General features: G+C 43.0%; 1 protein-coding gene across 9 annotated transcripts in view; it reads right to left on the bottom strand.

The window, feature by feature from the left end:
- The window catches only part of fhit (fragile histidine triad diadenosine triphosphatase), a 1,297,392-nt gene that overhangs the window by 928,127 nt on the left and 351,648 nt on the right, over positions 1-17,617 (bottom strand). Inside the window, exon 1 of one of the 9 annotated variants that reach the window (XM_068051607.1) lies at positions 17,095-17,264. The exons of 7 other annotated variants lie outside the window; for them this stretch is intronic. The gene's annotated coding sequence lies outside the window, so the exon portion shown is untranslated. Of the gene's footprint in view, positions 1-17,035; positions 17,060-17,094; positions 17,265-17,617 lie in introns of those variants that run through there. One more of the 9 variants, XM_068051608.1, reaches the window with a different exon arrangement.

Here is a 17,617-nt window from a genome sequence, read left to right as displayed (position 1 = left end):
GTCCTCCTTGGGGGGTTGGAAGGGTCCAGGATTCAGTCGAACAATGTTTTCAGCAGTATGCTGCAAATGACACTACGGCAGGAGGGAATGCAGGGCTGGCAGGCCTTAAATATGGTGCTCCGGAGTCATCCGCGCCATAATCGGCAGCATGCCTCCCGCCCCTGCCAGGTGATTGGGGGGCCCTGCATCACTCTGCAAAATGGCCACCCGCCGTCCGATCGCAGTGGGTCGGCCACCCACGTGACAGATGGGAACATTGTCCATTTCTGAGCTTGCCACAACGAGTGGTGGTGGACTGTATGCCAGTGGTGGAGGCAGTTCAGTTCATTTTGACACCATGAACATACACCTCTCTCAACATGAAAACTACAACGATGCAGAAGGTAATTCCGGTATCATTTTAGATTAGATTAGAGATACAGCACTGAAACAGGCCCTTCGGCCCACCGAGTCTGTGCCGACCATCAACCACCCATTTATACTAATCCTACACTAATCCCATATTCCTACCAAACATCCCCACCTGTCCCTATATTTCCCTACCACCTACCTATACTAGTGACAATTTATAATGGCCAATTTACCTACCAACCTGCAAGTCTTTGGCTTGTGGGAGGAAACCGGAGCACCCGGAGAAAACCCACGCAGACACAGGGAGAACTTGCAAACTCCTGGCGAGTACCATTTCATTCCCTTAGAATCCCAGTCCCATTTTCAATTTCCCTTCTTTTCTTCCCTCGGTTCGCTCCTTCAGCTGCTCGAGGGTGCATGGGTGGCCTCCTGATTCTCAGAACTTCTTGCACAAAAACTGCAGCGTGAAACCAGAAGAACGGGGGGCTAAAACCTCAACTACAGGAGACCCAACCTTGACAAGGGAAATGCAATATCATTTGCAGATGTCATGTGATCGCATCATGTGATCAAACCTCCAGGAATACCTCCAACCAGAGTTGCCGACCTTAATTATTGGTAATGAAGACACAAAGAGTGTCTGGGTGACAATGATGGGCAAGAGAGGACTGCGGTTTTTCAGACAACAATGTTGAAGAAATATTTTTGTCTGATTTTAGTTTGGAAATTATTCACTGCCATCCTGTTATATAACATAGGCAGTTAAAGCAGATTGCAGTTCAAATCCTTGAATCAAAGTTCCAAGTTTCGTGGGTTACAAGTTGAAGAGTGAGAGCATTCAAACTTAAAACAGTGCTTTGTGATTGGCTCAGTTTGTACACAACTAACAATTCCTTTTTAATTGGAGTGATGAGCTGTTCAAAATCTGGAGAAGTCCCAATAAATCTTTTTGGATATAAAAAGAAGCTGCTCTATCCAAAGTTTATTTAGAGCTCATTTGAAAAGAACCCATCAGTTGGAAATGCCTGACAATGAGAAAAATTTGAGTAAATTTTCAGAAAAAGAGTAGATTAATTAGTCCCCCTTAGTGTGAACTCGTTGTTAATGATCATGGTCTTCCAAGAGTCGTTGATTTGTGTTCGGTCTTCCGAAAGGCCAGGACACATAGTTCTGACGTTCCAGCTTGCAAAACGAAGGGCTGGTACCTTCTTTCCTTATTTTGTCATACTGTTTGGTGTGGTGTTACAGTCCACTTGTCGGGCAATGACCCTGAGCTCCAAGCACCCATGCAGGCAGGAGGACCGTGGCGGGAAAGAACCTTTCTGACCGGGGACTGCCCGGATTGAGGCGGGCGGTAGCTGTCCAGTGAGATGCGATGACCTCTCCCACCGACAAAGGCAATCCGTGGCGCCCAATCTCTACGTGAATTGAGCTGGACTTTTAACCCGTAACTGCTGCCTTCCATGTTGTTTTGGTCGCTGTGAGGCGACTATGGAGTGACCTCTCCATGGCGCATGCCTGGGCGGAATGTATGGAAGTTGTGAGTTGCCCAAGCGTCAAAAGCCCCCCTCTCGGCCTTCTGGTGGGGTCTAAAGGAGTGCAGAGCACGACGTTTGGCACCTGTACTGCTGCAGGAACTGCCAGAAACATGCCAAAGGTGACACATGACCACCTGAGGGGTTCCGCTCCAGATTTTCTGTTCGAGTTTACTCCCTTAGCTTTGGTCTCTCCCGAGATGCCCACAAGGCAGTGGGGTTGTTAGCTCCTATCCCTGAGCAGGGGCCCTAACAAGTAAACTGTGTGATTACATGGAGGGAGAGGGAAGGGGGAAGGGGGTGTGAGGGGGAAGGGATTGCGAGGGGGGAGGGGGTGGGGGGAAGTGGGTGCGAGGGGGGAGGGGGTGGGGGGAGTTCGAGGGGGGAGGGGGTGCGGGGGGAAGGGGTGCAGGGGGTAGGGGGTGCAAGGAAGGAGGGGGATGGGTGGGGGGAGGGGGGTATGGGGGGTAAGGGGGAAGGGGGTGCGGGGGGAAAGGGAGGGGGAGGGGGGGAAGAGGGTGCAAGGGGGGAGGGTGGTGCGTGGGGGGGAGGGGGTGGGGGGGAAGTTGGTGCGAGGTGGGGAGGGGGGAGACATCTGGCAGGGGTCAACGTGGACATTGCAGCACATCAGGAGACATGCCTCCCTGCCAACGGATCTCTAAGACAGCAAGACTACACCTTCTACTGGCAGGGTAGGGATCCTGAAGAACCAAGACAGCATGGAGTGGGCTTCACCATCAGAAACTCTGTGCTCAGCAAGATAGAGCCATCTTCAAATGGATCGGAACGCATACTGTCCACCCGTCTGCTCACCGCCTCTGATTCAGTACACCTACTCAGCATCTATGCTCCAACACTCTGCTCCACACCTGAAGTTGAAGACCAGTTCTACGTGGAACTCCATATTATCATGAGCAGCATTCCTAACACCGAACATTTGTTCCTGCTGGGGGACTTTAACGCCAGGGTTGGGACCGACCATGACTCATGGCCCTCTTGTCTTGGGTGCTATGGCATTGGAAGGGTGAATGAGAATGGGCAGAGACTGCTGGAGTTGTGTATACCTATCACAACCTCTGCATCATCAACTCGTTCTTTCATACTAAACCCTGTCACCAGGTATCATGGAGACACCCAAGATCACGTCGTTGGCACCAGCTGGACGTCATCGTCACAAGGTGAGCCTCTATAAACAGTGTCCAAATCACACGCAGCTTCCACAGTGCGGACTGCGACACCGACCACTCCCTGGTGTGCAGCAAAGTTAGACTCAAACCAAAAAGGCTACATCACTCCAAGCAGAAGGGCCGCCCACGCATCAACACTAACAGAATTTCTCATCCACAGCTGTTTCATAACTTCTAAATTCATTTGAAAAAGCCCTTCAAAACACTCCAACAGGGGATGCAGAGACCAAGAGGGCCCACATCAGAGACGCCATCTATGACTCAGCAATGACCACCTTTGGCAAATGTGAGAAGCAGAATGCAGACTGGTTTCAATCTCACTTTGAAGAGCTGGAACCTGTCATAGCCGCTAAGCGCACTGCACTGTTGAACTACAAGAAAGCTCCCAGCGAATTAACATCCGTAGCACTTAAAGTAGCCAGATGCGCTGCACAAAGAACAGCCAGGCGCTGTGCAAAGGACTACTGGCAACACCTATGCAGTTGTATTCAGCTGGCCTCCGACACCGGAAACATCAGAGGAATGTATGATGGCATTAAGAGAGCTTTTGGGCCAACCATCAAGAAGATCGACCCCCTCAAGTCTAAATCAGGGGACATGATCACTGACCAAGGCAAGCAAATGGACCGTTGGGTGGAGCACTCCCAAGAACTGTACTCCAGGGAAAATGATGTCACTGATACCGCCCTCAATGCAGCCCAGTCTCTGCCAGAAGCTGGCTGAGCGTGTCTACCCTGAGGCACAGTGCAGCTTTCGAGCAGAGAGATCCACCATTGACATGCTGTTCTCCCTTCGCCAACTACAGGAGAAATGCCGCGAACAACAGATGCCCCTCTATGTTGCTTTCATGGATCTCATGAGGCCTTTGACCTCATCAGAATACTAACAAAGATTGGATATCGACCAAAGCTACTAAGTATCACCACCTCATTCCATGACAATATGAAAGGCACAGCCTTTGCGGTGCCTCATCAGACCCCTTTCCTATCCTGAGTGGTGTGAAACAGGGCTGTGTTCTCGCACCTACACTGTTTGGGATCTTCTTCTCACTGCTGCTCTCTCATGCGTTCAAGTTATCGGAAGAAGGAAGTTTCCTCCACACAAGATCAGATGGCAGGTTGTTCAACCTTGCCTGTCTTAAAGCGAAGATCAAAGTGCAGAAAGTCGTCATCAGGGAACTTCTCTTTGCTGACGATGCTGCATTAACATCTCACACAGAAGAGTGTCTGCAGAGACTCATCGACGGGATTGTGGCTGCCTGCAACGAATTTGGCCTAACCAACAGCCTCAAGAAAACGAACATCATGGGACAAGACGCCAGAAATGCTCCATCCATCAATATCGACGACCACACTCTGGAACTGGTTCAAGAGTTCACCTACCTAGGTTCAACTATCACCTGTCACCTGTCTCTCGATCCAGAAATCAACAAGCGCATGGGAAAGGCTTCCGCTGCTATGTCCGACTGGCCAAGAGGGTGTGGGAAAATGGCGCACTGACACGGAACACAAAAGTCCGAGTGTTTCAAGCCTGTGTCTTCAGTACCTTGCTCTATGGCAGCGAGGCCTGGACAATGTATGTCAGCCAAGAGCGACGTCTCAACTCATTCCAACTTCACTGCCTCTGGAGATTCCTTGGCATCAGGTGGCAGGACTGTATCTCCAATGCAGAAGTCCTCGAGGCGGCCAACATTCCCAGCATATACACCCTACTGAGCCAGCGGCGCTTGAGATGGTTTGGCCACGTGAGCTGCATGGAAGATGGCAGGATCCCCAAGGACGCATTGTACAGCGAGCTCGTCACTGGTATCAGACCCACCGGCTGTCCATGTCTCCGCTTTAAAGACGTCTGCAAACGCGACATGAAGTCCTGTGACACTGACCACAAGTCGTGGGAGTCAGTTGCCAGCGATCGCCAGAGCTGGCGGACAGCCATAAAGGCGGGGCTAAAGTGTGGCGAGTCAAAGAGACTTAGCTGTTGGCAGGAAAAAAGACAGAAGCGCAAGGAGAGAGCCAACTGTGAAACAGCCCCGACAGACAATTTTATCTGCAGCGCCTGTGGAAGAATCTGTCACTCTCGAATTGGCCTTTATAGCCACTCCAGGTGCTGCTCCACAAACCACTGACCACCTCTCGGCGCTTACCCATTGTCTCTCGAGACAAGGAGGCCAAAGAAGAAGATAGTATGAAGAAATTCAAGAATTCACTGGAGTTACTTACAGTGAATTTATATCTTTAGAGTTGTGATTTCATTATTTGGTCTATTTGAGAAATTAAATAGAAAGGTGCCTAATGCAAATATATAGCTATGTTATTTATGATTATTGTCAATCCACTTGCTCATTTTATGCTTGAACTGAAAGCTGAAATAATCAATGGTAAGAAGATTTAAAAAGACTGAGAAACATAACAATATTGAAAAGAATAAATGAGTAGATTAGGTAAATCACATTTTCAAGTGAATGTGAGCTTTACGGCAATTCCAAAAGAACTGTGATGCAGGCCCCCACCTGCCAAGCATTAGGCACCTTAATTTCACCACATGGGTCTTAAACTTAAAATTGTTGCTGGGAAGGAAAAAAAAGGGCCTAACACAAGGCTCCTCGCTGGAAAGACATTTTTTGCATACTCGCAGACAGTCTTGGAACAAAGGAACCAGTGCCTGCTCCCCTAATACACAAACAGATGTAGTCAGACCTGTTTAGTCACTGGTCTGTTGGAATTTTTAAAATTTGAACTTGCCACAGAGTTTAAAAACTCAGAAAGCTCTTTTCTCTTGGACTGAGAACATCTCTCTCCTGTCTGCTCCCATCTCTTTCTCATGGAACTGAAGAATCATTGAAGACACATGAACCCCAAAAGAGAAAAGTCTCCTACGGTGAACAAGGTTTAAGAACAATACTGGGCCCCAACGAAAAGCAAGAACCACCTACAAAAGGACTACAGCGAGCTCGAAGCACAGTAACAGGAAACTCTTCTGATATTGCCTCAAACCTCTCCACTTTATTTTATTTCTGCTCTTTTCTGTCTCTATTTGCATGTGTATATCACGTATGCTACTAGCGTGGGGCACAGCGTGTATCCGTAGGCGTTAACCAAATTAGAGTTTAATAAAATTTCACTTTTCTTCTTTAAACCTAAGAAAGCCTGTTTATGCTCATTTCTTTGCCTTATAATTGGAAAGTAGTGAACAAGGATACACCAAGGGGGAGCTCAAAACATGGTGTGTTTAAAAATTAAAATCCTGTTCCAATAAGACCAGGTGAAGTCATCAAAGGCAGAGATGGTGGTTGTTTGTTTGACATGCAAAAGACATGAAGACATGATGTTCACAAATTTCAAGGAAATACGTTTTTCTCAGTCTTGAAGGGCACAGAGGATATGTGGTAATAGAGATTAGAAGGATGAGAGATCTTAGGACAGAGTGTGGGCAGATTTCCAAGAACAATGAAAGGTAGATTGAGTAAAGAGTGACTGAAGAAGTGGTATAGGACTAGTAAATTCCTCAGCACTGATAGGCATAAAATTTCATATCGCTCATAATGCTTGAACAAAATGAAGCAAGTAGGTTGTTCAACAAGATCAATAATAGTCGTTTCGTAGTACAGAACTTGAGTATTGCTGAAAATAGAGACATGTTGTCGAAACTTGTCAAACAACATGTCCCTTCTGCTGTTCGCAACAGGCCAGGTACGGGCGGTACCCAACCAGCCCGTGCTTACAAAACTCAAAGTACAGTGTCCAACATTGGATGTGATTCCACGATTGGACAACGTTTGCTAATTTATTTTTTTGAAATTTGTGAACATCATGTCTTTTGCATGTCAAACAAACAACTCTGCCTTTCATGACTACACCCGTTGCCTGTTAACAATTTTGGCTTCACTATCTGCTTCTTGCTTAAACTGCTTCCAGGAAGCACAATTCCTCAATATTTTCAAACATTCTATTACGACCAGGTGAGAAAGGTGTCTAGGGGTCTTTCTCAGCCTTCACCTGGTCTTACTGCAACAGGGTTTTAATTTTTAAACACACGGTGTTTTGAGCTCCCCCTTGGTGAACCCTTGTTCACCACTTTCCAATTATAAGGCAAAGAAATGAACATAAACCGTGTGCTAAGAATTACACTGCCAACCAATTTAAGATCGTCAGTAGGGCTCGCAGTGTGGCACATTTGCGCATACTGAAAGCTGCATAAAGTAATACACAGGGCCCTGTTCTTTGCAGACAGAAAGAATATGTACAAACATTGTGCCTGTTTCAGCGGAACAAAATATGTGACAGCCATTTGCTAATTCATTCCTCACGGCAATGTCTTGACCAATCAGAGTCAAGCTGCCTGATTTAAATTTCAAACAAAGCTTGGCAGTTAACTGTTGATCACCGTAAACTGGTGCATTCTCCATGGCATTGCCTCTACCAATCAGAGTTCACTTGCCAACCAATCAGCACTCTCTTCTCATGCAGTATAAGTTGTTGTTTTCCCCTACATTGATTATTTTTGCAGATTGTCCTGATGAGTGCAAGACAAAAAGCTTCGACAACATGCCTCTATTTTCAGCAATACTCAAGATCAATAATATCAATGTTGGAGAAGAAAGATGAGCAGGAATTATTAATTTTCTCTTAAGAAGTCTTAGTAATAAGTACCAGCAGAATGGAAGAAGGATTTAAAGAAGTTACAGAAGTCAGCTTTAACAAGTGACCAGAAGGAATGACTGTTGCAGTGACAGGAAAACAGCAGCCAATACTTATTTTCAATAAAATTGCACTTAAAAATTCCAATAGTTGATTTACTTCATTACAAGTCGAGATAAAGTTGGCATGGGATGCTTCAGCTTGATCAAAGTGTCAGGTGCAATAGATATAATTTTTATGACACAACTAAATGACAGACATGCTTCAATAGAAGGGGAAAAATGAGATATCACAGCTTCATTGTCAACTAGAACAACTTTGCTTGCTTTCATGCAAAGGCAGAGGAGGGCAAAGCGTAAAAATAGCAAAGGACCAGTGAAAGGCAGCAAAGTATTCTCTAAAACTATCTCAGTTGACTAACTTACATTTTCCAGTCCCTGCACTAAAGTAATTGGACCAGAGCACCTTGAACATTATGCTCACTGTCTTATTGAGCCAAACTCCTGGAAACCTCCAGGTTGGCCCTCATGAATAATTCACAATGGCCTGGATTTTGCAGTTATCAGTGAAGTAACAGCAATTGCTGCTGACCTTGAAGAAAGCTGGACAGAAAGAACTAGTGTTATGAAAGTGCTTCCATTTTTAAATATTTTTTGAGGACTCGTGTTTAAAAATTGTGGAAACTGATTCATTTGAAAGACTGAAGCGATTCCATAGATGCTGGACTTGTTTTTGTTTCAAGGTCACTGGAAGGTCTTGGGACTTTGTTTAAAAATGAACCCTAACTGGAAGTCACATGTCTTAAGCTAAGTAAACAGCAGGAGCCTTGATGACTATGGCAGTTGTTTACAGAGAAGTGACACATCAAGATTTATGGTGGTCAAGAGTTGGTTTCATTTTGGATATTGTTTTGAGTCAGTTGGGGGTATGCCTGCTAAGAGAGAAGCCCACCAGCTCATCCTTCTCCATCTCTTTGAGAAACTCTGAGAATCCAGTGTGATAGCTGAAACCCCCGATGCAGTGATTCTCCTGAAAAGCCTGCCAGACTAATCCTCAACGTTGCTTGAAGAAAACTGCTCCAAAAAGATACCAGTGACAGCCGTCTGTGTGTATCTGGGCCTCAGATTAAAGGGACAGCTGAGATCATTCCATACCATATCCTTTTTTCTTCAAGAATTAACAAGTATTTGGCCAAAGTATTTTTTTGTCTTTTTTGTAAAGTGAATCTCTGCAGAGAAAACTTCTTTATTTTTTCTTTAACTGGTATGTGTGCGTGTATATGTGTTGGGTTAACTTAGAAGGGAACTTTCAGATTTCAACCTGTGTGTTAATAAGCTTTGCATCTTTATTGAATAAGTCTTGTTTTATAATACATTAATAATTTTGTTCTTTATTAAAGAAATCTAGGTGGTGGATTTTATTCCAAAACTAAAAATACAGTATATAATTGGCCGTATCAGTAACTGGGTAAAACATTTAACTATATGTTGTGACCCATGGAGAAGTGGAACTAGAGAAAGACAATGCAATCCTCCAGCCTTGGTCGTAACACTAGCAAACTCTGTGGTGTGGATTTAATATTTCCTGACGATAATTTGATTCTTGTGCCAAGTCAAGGGAATATCCATGCATCCAGCAACAATGATGCCATTAATCAGGGTAAGCAGCCACATCACGTTGAAGTAGTCACACGGACAGAAAACAAGGAAGTAAAATGCAGTGATTATCCTTCACTTTTAATTAAATTTTACAGAGAGTGAAATAACTGATTGGGACATACACATTAGAAGCTGAAATATCATAAACATAAAACATTATACAGCAAACTTGGAATTTTTATCAGAATAGATGTCTACCATCTAGAAGGACAAGGGCAGCAGACACATTGGAAAACCACGACCCGCAAGTTCCCCTCCAAGTCATACAGCGTCCTGACTTGGAACTATATCGTGCTTCTTCACAATTGCTGGGTCAAAATCCTGGAACTCCCTCCCTAACAGCACTGTGGGTGTACCTCCACCACATGGACTGCAGTGGTTCAAGACAGCAGCTCACCAACATCTCAAGGGCAATTAGGGATGGGCAACAAACGCTGGCCTTGCCAATGACACTCATTGTATAAAAAAAGGACACCCAAGAATTACCACCTGTCAAGACACAGCACATGCAAGTGGAGAAAAAAACAGCAATAGCACAGCACTGATGAAGAGGCCCTGTCACTTGATCTGACACTCACAGCCACCAGTTCAGATAATGGAGTTGCACATGTGCTCTCTATGAATGGTGCTCAACTGCCTGCTGAGTGTTCAGGCAGCCAGCAGCGCAGGCCCCATTCAGCCCAACGCTAAAATCAGGTAAATTAGGAGGCAGCACCAAGTTTGCATGCTACCTGTCTCCAGCTAGCATGGGCAGGCCATGAATTACGATTCCCACACCGAAAAAACAGCACAGGACCAATTTTTAACCCATAAAGTTTCATATTGAAATAAAAAACATTTGCTGCTTCAGTCTCTCTGAATTACCTATACTACAACTGGCCTGGCTGTTTTAATAACATATTTGAACAGGTAGGGAGTTTTGTAACATTGTGGCTACATTTTGATATTTAGATTCAATTTATTAAAATTAAGCTTAAAATGAGAGGTTTTAGCAAGTCAGAATGCTGCAGTGCCAATTTCCAGACATTCACTGTAATTTTAAAATAAGTTAACCATGAACTTTTGGTCAATTGATAGCACTTAGCTGTAAAGGGCCATTAACTGTACATCACCTACCAGCAAATGCACAAATTATTCTCCCAGATTAGTTTAGAAAAAATACAACAAAAGAGGTTGAAAATATACATGGCTCATGCTTTTAAAGGTGCCATTCAACAAACATAACTGATGCATCTCCTGGTGAATATTATCTTTGACTGAACAATTGAGGGAAATGTCCAAATGTTGGAAGTCTGAAATATAAATAAGTTCCAAGAAATGCTCTGCTAATTAGTCAATATGTGACAATTGGTCCATGAAGCTAAATGAAAAGATTTGCACATATACAAGAAAAAAATAAAACCCAGCAAACTGAGAGAGCGAAAAAAAAAAGGCAACAAAGCATGCAAAGAAAATCATAAGAGGTGCAAAAACAAATGTGAAAAAAACTTGCAAGGGATATCAAAGCTAACAACAAGTGTGTTTATAAACATATTGAGAGAAAGAGAGTGTTCAAGGGGAATGTGGACCATTAAAGATAGATACAGGTAAGACTATAATGGATAATAAGAAAATGGCAGACTTGTTAAATGAGCCCTTTGTATCTGTTTTCACAGTGGAGGAAGAGTACAAATACAAATGGTAGAAGGGAATGTCAAATTAAATAAAGAAGAAATGATTGAATTTAATATAAGTTGGAGAAAAGGTATGGGGAAAATAATGGGGCTCAAGATAGGCAAATCTCCAGGACCTGATGGATTGCACACCAAGGTATTGAAGAAATAGATGAGGAAATTACAGATGTGTTAGTCACAATTTTCCAATGCTCTCCAGATTCAGGAATTGTGCCTTTAAATTGGAAAGCTGCAAAAGTCTCTCATTATTTAAGAATGAAGGGAGGGAGAAAAACAGATAACTACACAGGACCTGGTGTTGGGGAATGAGCCCGGACAGGTGGTTGAAGTTTCAGTAGGGGACTACTTTGGGAATAGTGATCACAATTCCGTAGGTTTTAGAATACTCATGGACAAAGATAAGAGTGGTCCTAAAGGAAGAGTGCTAAATTGGGGGAAGGCCAACTATACCAAAATTCAGCAGGAGCTGGGGAATGTAGATTGGGAGCAGCTGTTTGAAGGTAAATCCACATTTGATATGTGGGACGCTTTTAAAGAGAGGTTGATTAGCGTGAGGAGAGACATGTTCCTGTGAAAATGAGGGATAGAAATGGCAAGATTAGGGAACCATGGATGACAGGTGAAATTGTGAGACTAGCTAAGAGGAAAAAGGAAGCATACATAAGGTCTAGGTGGCTGAAGAAAGACGAAGCTTTGAAAGAATATCGGGATTGTAGGAGCAATCTGAAACGAGGAATTAAGAGGGCTAAAAGGGGTCATGAAATATCTTTAGCAAACAGGGTTAAGGAAAATCCCAAAGCCTTTTATTCATATATAAGGAGCAAGAGGGTAACTAGAGAAAGGATTGGCCCACTCAAGGACAAAGGAGGAAAGTTATGTGTGGAGTCAGAGAAAATGGGTGAGATTCTAAACGAGTACTTTGCATCGGTATTCACCGAGGAGAGGGACATGACGGATGTTGAGGTTAGGGACAGATGTTTGATTACTCTAGGTCAAGTCGGCATAAGGAGGGAGAAGTGTTGGGTATTCTAAAAGGCATTAAGGTGGACAAGTCCCCAGGTCCGGATGGGATCTATCCCAGGTTACTGAGGGAAGTGAGAGAGGAAATAGCTGGGGCCTTAACAGATATCTTTGCAGCATCCTTAAACACGGGTGAGGTCCCGGAGGACTGGAGAATTGCTAATGTTGTCCCCTTGTTTAAGAAGGGTAGCAGGGATAATCCAGGTAATTATAGACCGGTGAGCCTGACGTCAGTGGTAGGGAAGCTGCTGGAGAAGATACTGAGGGATAGGATCTATTCCCATTTGGAAGAAAATGGGCTTATCAGTGATAGGCAACATGGTTTTGTGCAGGGAAGGTCATGTCTTACCAACTTAATAGAATTCTCTGAGGAAGTGACAAAGTTGATTGATGAGGGAAGGGCTGTAGATGTCATATACATGGACTTCAGTAAGGCGTTCGATAAGGTTCCCCATGGTAGGCTGATGGAGAATGTGAAGGCGCATGGGGTCCAAGGTGTACTAGCTAGATGGATAAAGAACTGGCTGGGCAACAGGAGACAGAGAGTAGCAGTGGAAGGGAGTTTCTCAAATGGCGACGTGTGACCAGTGGTGTTCCACAGGGATCCGTGCTGGGACCACTGTTGTTTGTGATATACATAAATGATTTGGAGGAAAGTATAGGTAGTCTGATTAGCAAGTTTGCAGACGACACTAAGATTGGTGGAGTAGCAGATAGTGAAGGGGACTGTCAGAGAATAGAGCAGAATATAGATAGATTCGAGAGTTGAGCAGAGAAATGGCAGATGGAGTTCAATCCGGGCAAATGCGAGGTGATGCATTTTGGAAGATCCAATTCAAGAGTGAACTATACAGTAAATGGAAAAGTCCTGGGGAAAATTGATGTACAGAGAGATTTGGGTGTTCAGGTCCATTGTTCCCTGAAGGTGGCAACGCAGGTCGATAGAGTGGTCAAGAAGGCATACGGCATGCTTTCCTTCATCGGACGGGGTATTGAGTACAAGAGTTGGCAGGTCATGTTACAGTTGTATAGGACTTTGGTTCGGCCACATTTGGAATACTGTGTGCAGTTCTGGTCGCCACATTACCAAAAGGATGTGGGTGCTTTGGAGAGGGTGCAGAGGAAGTTCACCAGGATGTTGCCTGGTATGGAGGGCGCTAGCTATGAAGAGAGGTTGAGTAGATTAGGATTATTTTCATTAGAAAGGCGGAGGTTGAGGGGGGACCTGATTGAGGTGTACAAAATCTTGAGGTATAGACAGGGTGGATAGCAAAAAGCTTTTTCCCAGAGTGGGGGATTCAAATACTAGGGGTCACGAGTTCAAAGTGAGAGGGGAAAAGTTTAGGGGGGATATGCGTGGAAAGTTCTTTATGAAGAGGGTGGTGGGTGCCTGGAACGCGTTGCCAGCGGAGGTGGTAGATGCGAACACGATAGCATCTTTTAAGAAGTATCTAGACAGAGACATGAATGGGCAGGAAGCAAAGAGATACAGACCCTTAGAAAATAGGCGACATGTTTAGATAGAGGATCTGGATCGGCGCAGGCTTGAAGGGCCGAAGGGCCTGTTCCTGTGCTGTAATTTTCTTTGTTCTTTGTTCTTTGTACACACCTGTCAGTTTAACATGAATTGTGGAAAATTACTGGGATCTATCATTTGGGGCAGGGTGACTAAACACTGATGAGAGAGTCAACATAGGTTTGTGAAGGGTAGGTCATATCTGAGTGACCTAGTTAAATGTTTTGAGGTGGTCATTGGCATGATGGATAGGGGAGTGTCTATGGATGTTGTCCATATGGACTTCCATATAGAATTGGAAGTAATCTTGTGACATGGGTCAGTAATTGGTTGGGAGGTAGGAGACAGATAAATGATAAGTGGTCTTCTCCGAGGATCAGCTTTTCACAAATATATTAATGACTTGGATGAAGGAATACAGAGTTGTATATCCAAGTTTGCAGATGGCACTAATTACAGAGGCACAGAAACATGTTGATGGGAGCAGGAAGCTGCAAAGTAACATAGACAGACTAAGTAAGTGGGAAAAACTATGGCAGATGGTGTTCAATGTGAGGAAGTCATCCACTTTGGATCTGCAAAAGACATAATTTTCTTAATGCTGAGAGACTAGGAGCTGTAGAGGAGCATAGGGATTTAGATGCCTATGGACACAAATCACTACAAACTCACCTGGGCGGTAATCTGGCTGAGCAGAACACCAACGGAATGAAAATCAGGTGGGTTCTGTAATGTGAGGGAGTGATTCGCTCTGCTAGCCGTCCAGCCAAGAGATTAAAAGGAAAATATTTGATATTTCATATATCAAATAAACTCGACATGTCATGAGATTTAAATATAGACATAAAATATACACACAAATAAAGGCTCTAAAACATCATTACCATTCACCATTCATAATAGGTTACAGAAATAAGAGCCAAATCATTTTTAAAACCCAAATTAATCCAAATTGTGCTCATTTTAATCTATTCACAAACATCTGAATTTTGCCTCATTTTTGGATTATGAAATTAAGCTGTGAGTGGCTTTAAGATAATAGTATTGCATAAGGAAGGAAAATATTTTTCCCACTTTATACATTTAGACATCTTGTAGTAAGTTTGCATACATCAATAATTTCATGCCAAAGGTTGAAATGGCCAAAACTTTAACCCAGATTTTGTTTGTCTGAATTCCGTGATGGTTTTGCATTTACAGCATCTGTTTCTGTTGTGATTTAGTGGCTACCTGCCTAAGTCAGACATTTCCCTGATGATCTAGGATGCTATCTATCCAAAGCATCCAGTTCCACAGTCACAGAGGTGGCTTATCTATCCATGGAATCCCTTTTCATGAAAAATGGGCATTTTGAGTTTAAGCTATCAGTTTGATAGGTTGTCTGGAAGGTTGCCACCTAATATGTCCAGTTTATTTGGTGTTTTAAAGAGCTGTATTCTGATTATCTGAAGTCACAATACATTTTTTGAGGGAATCAAAATTTGAATAAATTTCAGCAGCCTGAATCGAAAGTCCAAATCCATCTTTGCTAAATCCTTCCATGTTTCCAAGCAAATGCACAATTGTTCACTCTTGACTGCTGAACAATAGTAAATGGCTACATCATTTATTTGAACCTCTGATGGCATCAAAAGGGTAAATAAAATCTGTCGAAAAGAATTTCACAATGTCAGCTTCCTCCAGAATTAACTGAAACTCAATTTATTCTGTCATTCTCTACACTTAACCATACCTCAATCATTTCTCTATTGATTCACAGAATACCTCGTGAATCCCTTTCGGCTACACTATCAAGAAATCATAGAATGGTTACAGAAAGAGGCCATTTGGCCTGTCATGTGTGTGCCAGCTCTCTGCAAGAGCAACTCACCTAGTCCCACTCCCCCACCTTTTCCCTGTAGCCCTGCAACTTTTTTCTCTTCAAACAATTATCCAATTCTCTTTTGAAGGCCTCAATTGAATATGTCTCCACCACGCTCCCAGGCAGTACATTCCATATCCTAACCACTCGCTGTGTAAAAAAGTATTTCCTCACATCACTGTTGCTTCTTTTCTAATCACTTTCAATTGGTGTCCTCTGGTTCTCAATCCATCTGCTAAAGGGTTACTTCTAATTATTCAGAAAGACTGTTGGGATTCTTTATGACATCCTGCAGAACCTGCTTTGACCTCTGCATTCAGAGATAGCATTTTCAGAAGTAAGTCATTTACTCACTGTGTTGAAAAGTTCCTTCAATGTTCAAATATGAATACAATTGCTTTCTTCCCCCAGGGGACAATAAATCTGTGAAATTTCTACTGTCCCTTCTCGTACAAGATTACAAAAGATGGATTATTCTTCTGTAGTGGAAAAATCTAAGTACTAATCAGTCTGAAGTGGGTTACAATTTATTTAGAGATACAGCACTGAAACAGGCCCTTCGGCCCACCGAGTCTGTGCCGACCAACAACCACCCATTTATACTAACCCTACAGTAATCCCATATTCCCTATCACCTCCCTACACTAGGGGCAATTTACAATGGTCAATTTACCTATCACCTGCAAGTCTTTTGGATGTGGGAGGAAACCGGAGCACCCAGCGAAAACCCACGCAGACACAGGGAGAACTTGCAAACTCCACACAGGCAGTACCCAGAATCGAACCAGGGTCCCTGGAGCTGTGAGGCTGCGGTGCTAACCACTGCGCCACTGTGCCGCCCAATATTCTGTTCAAAACATCATTGCCAATATATGAGAGTTATTGCTTTCCAGAATACAACACTAAGATTACATAACAAATTCATATTTGAGAGATTGAAGTGTTATGATCAGTGGAAGAACCATACTGTTCCTAATTTATGGATGGATGTAGACTAGATGAGAAAATGGGATGAGGAAAATTTAAGGTGTCAATAACTAATAGATTTTAGGTGGCAGGGAATAGACTTGTCGGGAATAGTTATGTAATAATGGATAACGATACTAGATTTATTTTTGTTAAATGCAACTGGCAATTCAACAACAGGGAAAATAAAAAATAACTAATGGCAGTCATTTCAACAGCCCACATCAGAACAACCTTCAATACAAATCCTTAAATGACATAAAACATTGTGTCATTGATTATGTATTGCAAGATGTCTGTTACTCATGTGGTAAACTGCGAAAACTAATTTGCACTCATGCGTGGGTCTGTTAAACTGTGACAGAACTGCTGGAGTTTATCTAATCATTGCTGGGGGTGAGTCTTTGTATAGTGCACATTGTTCTGCCTCAGATATTCACTAGCATTCTATTCAATTAAGTTGTAAAGAAATGAGTGTTTTATATAAGCACAGAAGAAAATAGAAGTTCAACTCTAACTGAAGTATTATACAGATATTATCCTTATGCTCAAGTTCCCAGTGCACTATGTTAATGAATCCTATCAAACAGATTAAGACAAATTCTTTGTTTCAGTTCTTCGAAAAGCTTACCTAAAACAGTTGTTAAGAATAACGCAGGCACTTTTAACCTAAAAACCTTGTTAGCTTACTTCTTTGATAACTTTTTTGCTCCCCTAAGATCCTTCAGTAGTCCATTTCCCTACGACTTTGGCATCTGAGTTAATATAAAATAGGTTGGAGAAAAATACGATATCTGAAGTGTCCTTGCTCAGTCCCTTGAGAAAGCACTCGCTAACATAAAACATGTTCATTCCCTGTAAGACTGCTTGGCTGATTGGGATACAATTTGAAAGAGAATGTTATATGGCACTGGGTCACCAACACACGTGACATGACATACTCAGATATGCTAATTTATGCAGACAAGGTTACGTTCATAGATTTTTCCTTTGAATTTGGTTTATGTTATTCAAACAGATGTAAAATATTAATCTGAAACACTATTTCAAAGACTTCTCCTCCTTAACAATATCTGTGATTTTTGGAGACTGAATTTTCTAGAAGTAAATGTTGAATAAAAATGATTAATGGTCCCTGACACTATAATATAAATTGTCCTTCATGAATATCTGCTGATTATTTTTGTGTATTCTAATGCAAAACTGAAAATTA

Source organism: Heterodontus francisci, chromosome 19 (assembly GCF_036365525.1).
Source record: "Heterodontus francisci isolate sHetFra1 chromosome 19, sHetFra1.hap1, whole genome shotgun sequence".
In the NCBI taxonomy this organism is placed as follows: Eukaryota; Metazoa; Chordata; class Chondrichthyes; order Heterodontiformes; family Heterodontidae; genus Heterodontus; species Heterodontus francisci.
The sequence above is the reverse complement of the archived record's forward strand: the minus strand, read 5'-3'. Positions and strand labels throughout refer to the sequence as shown.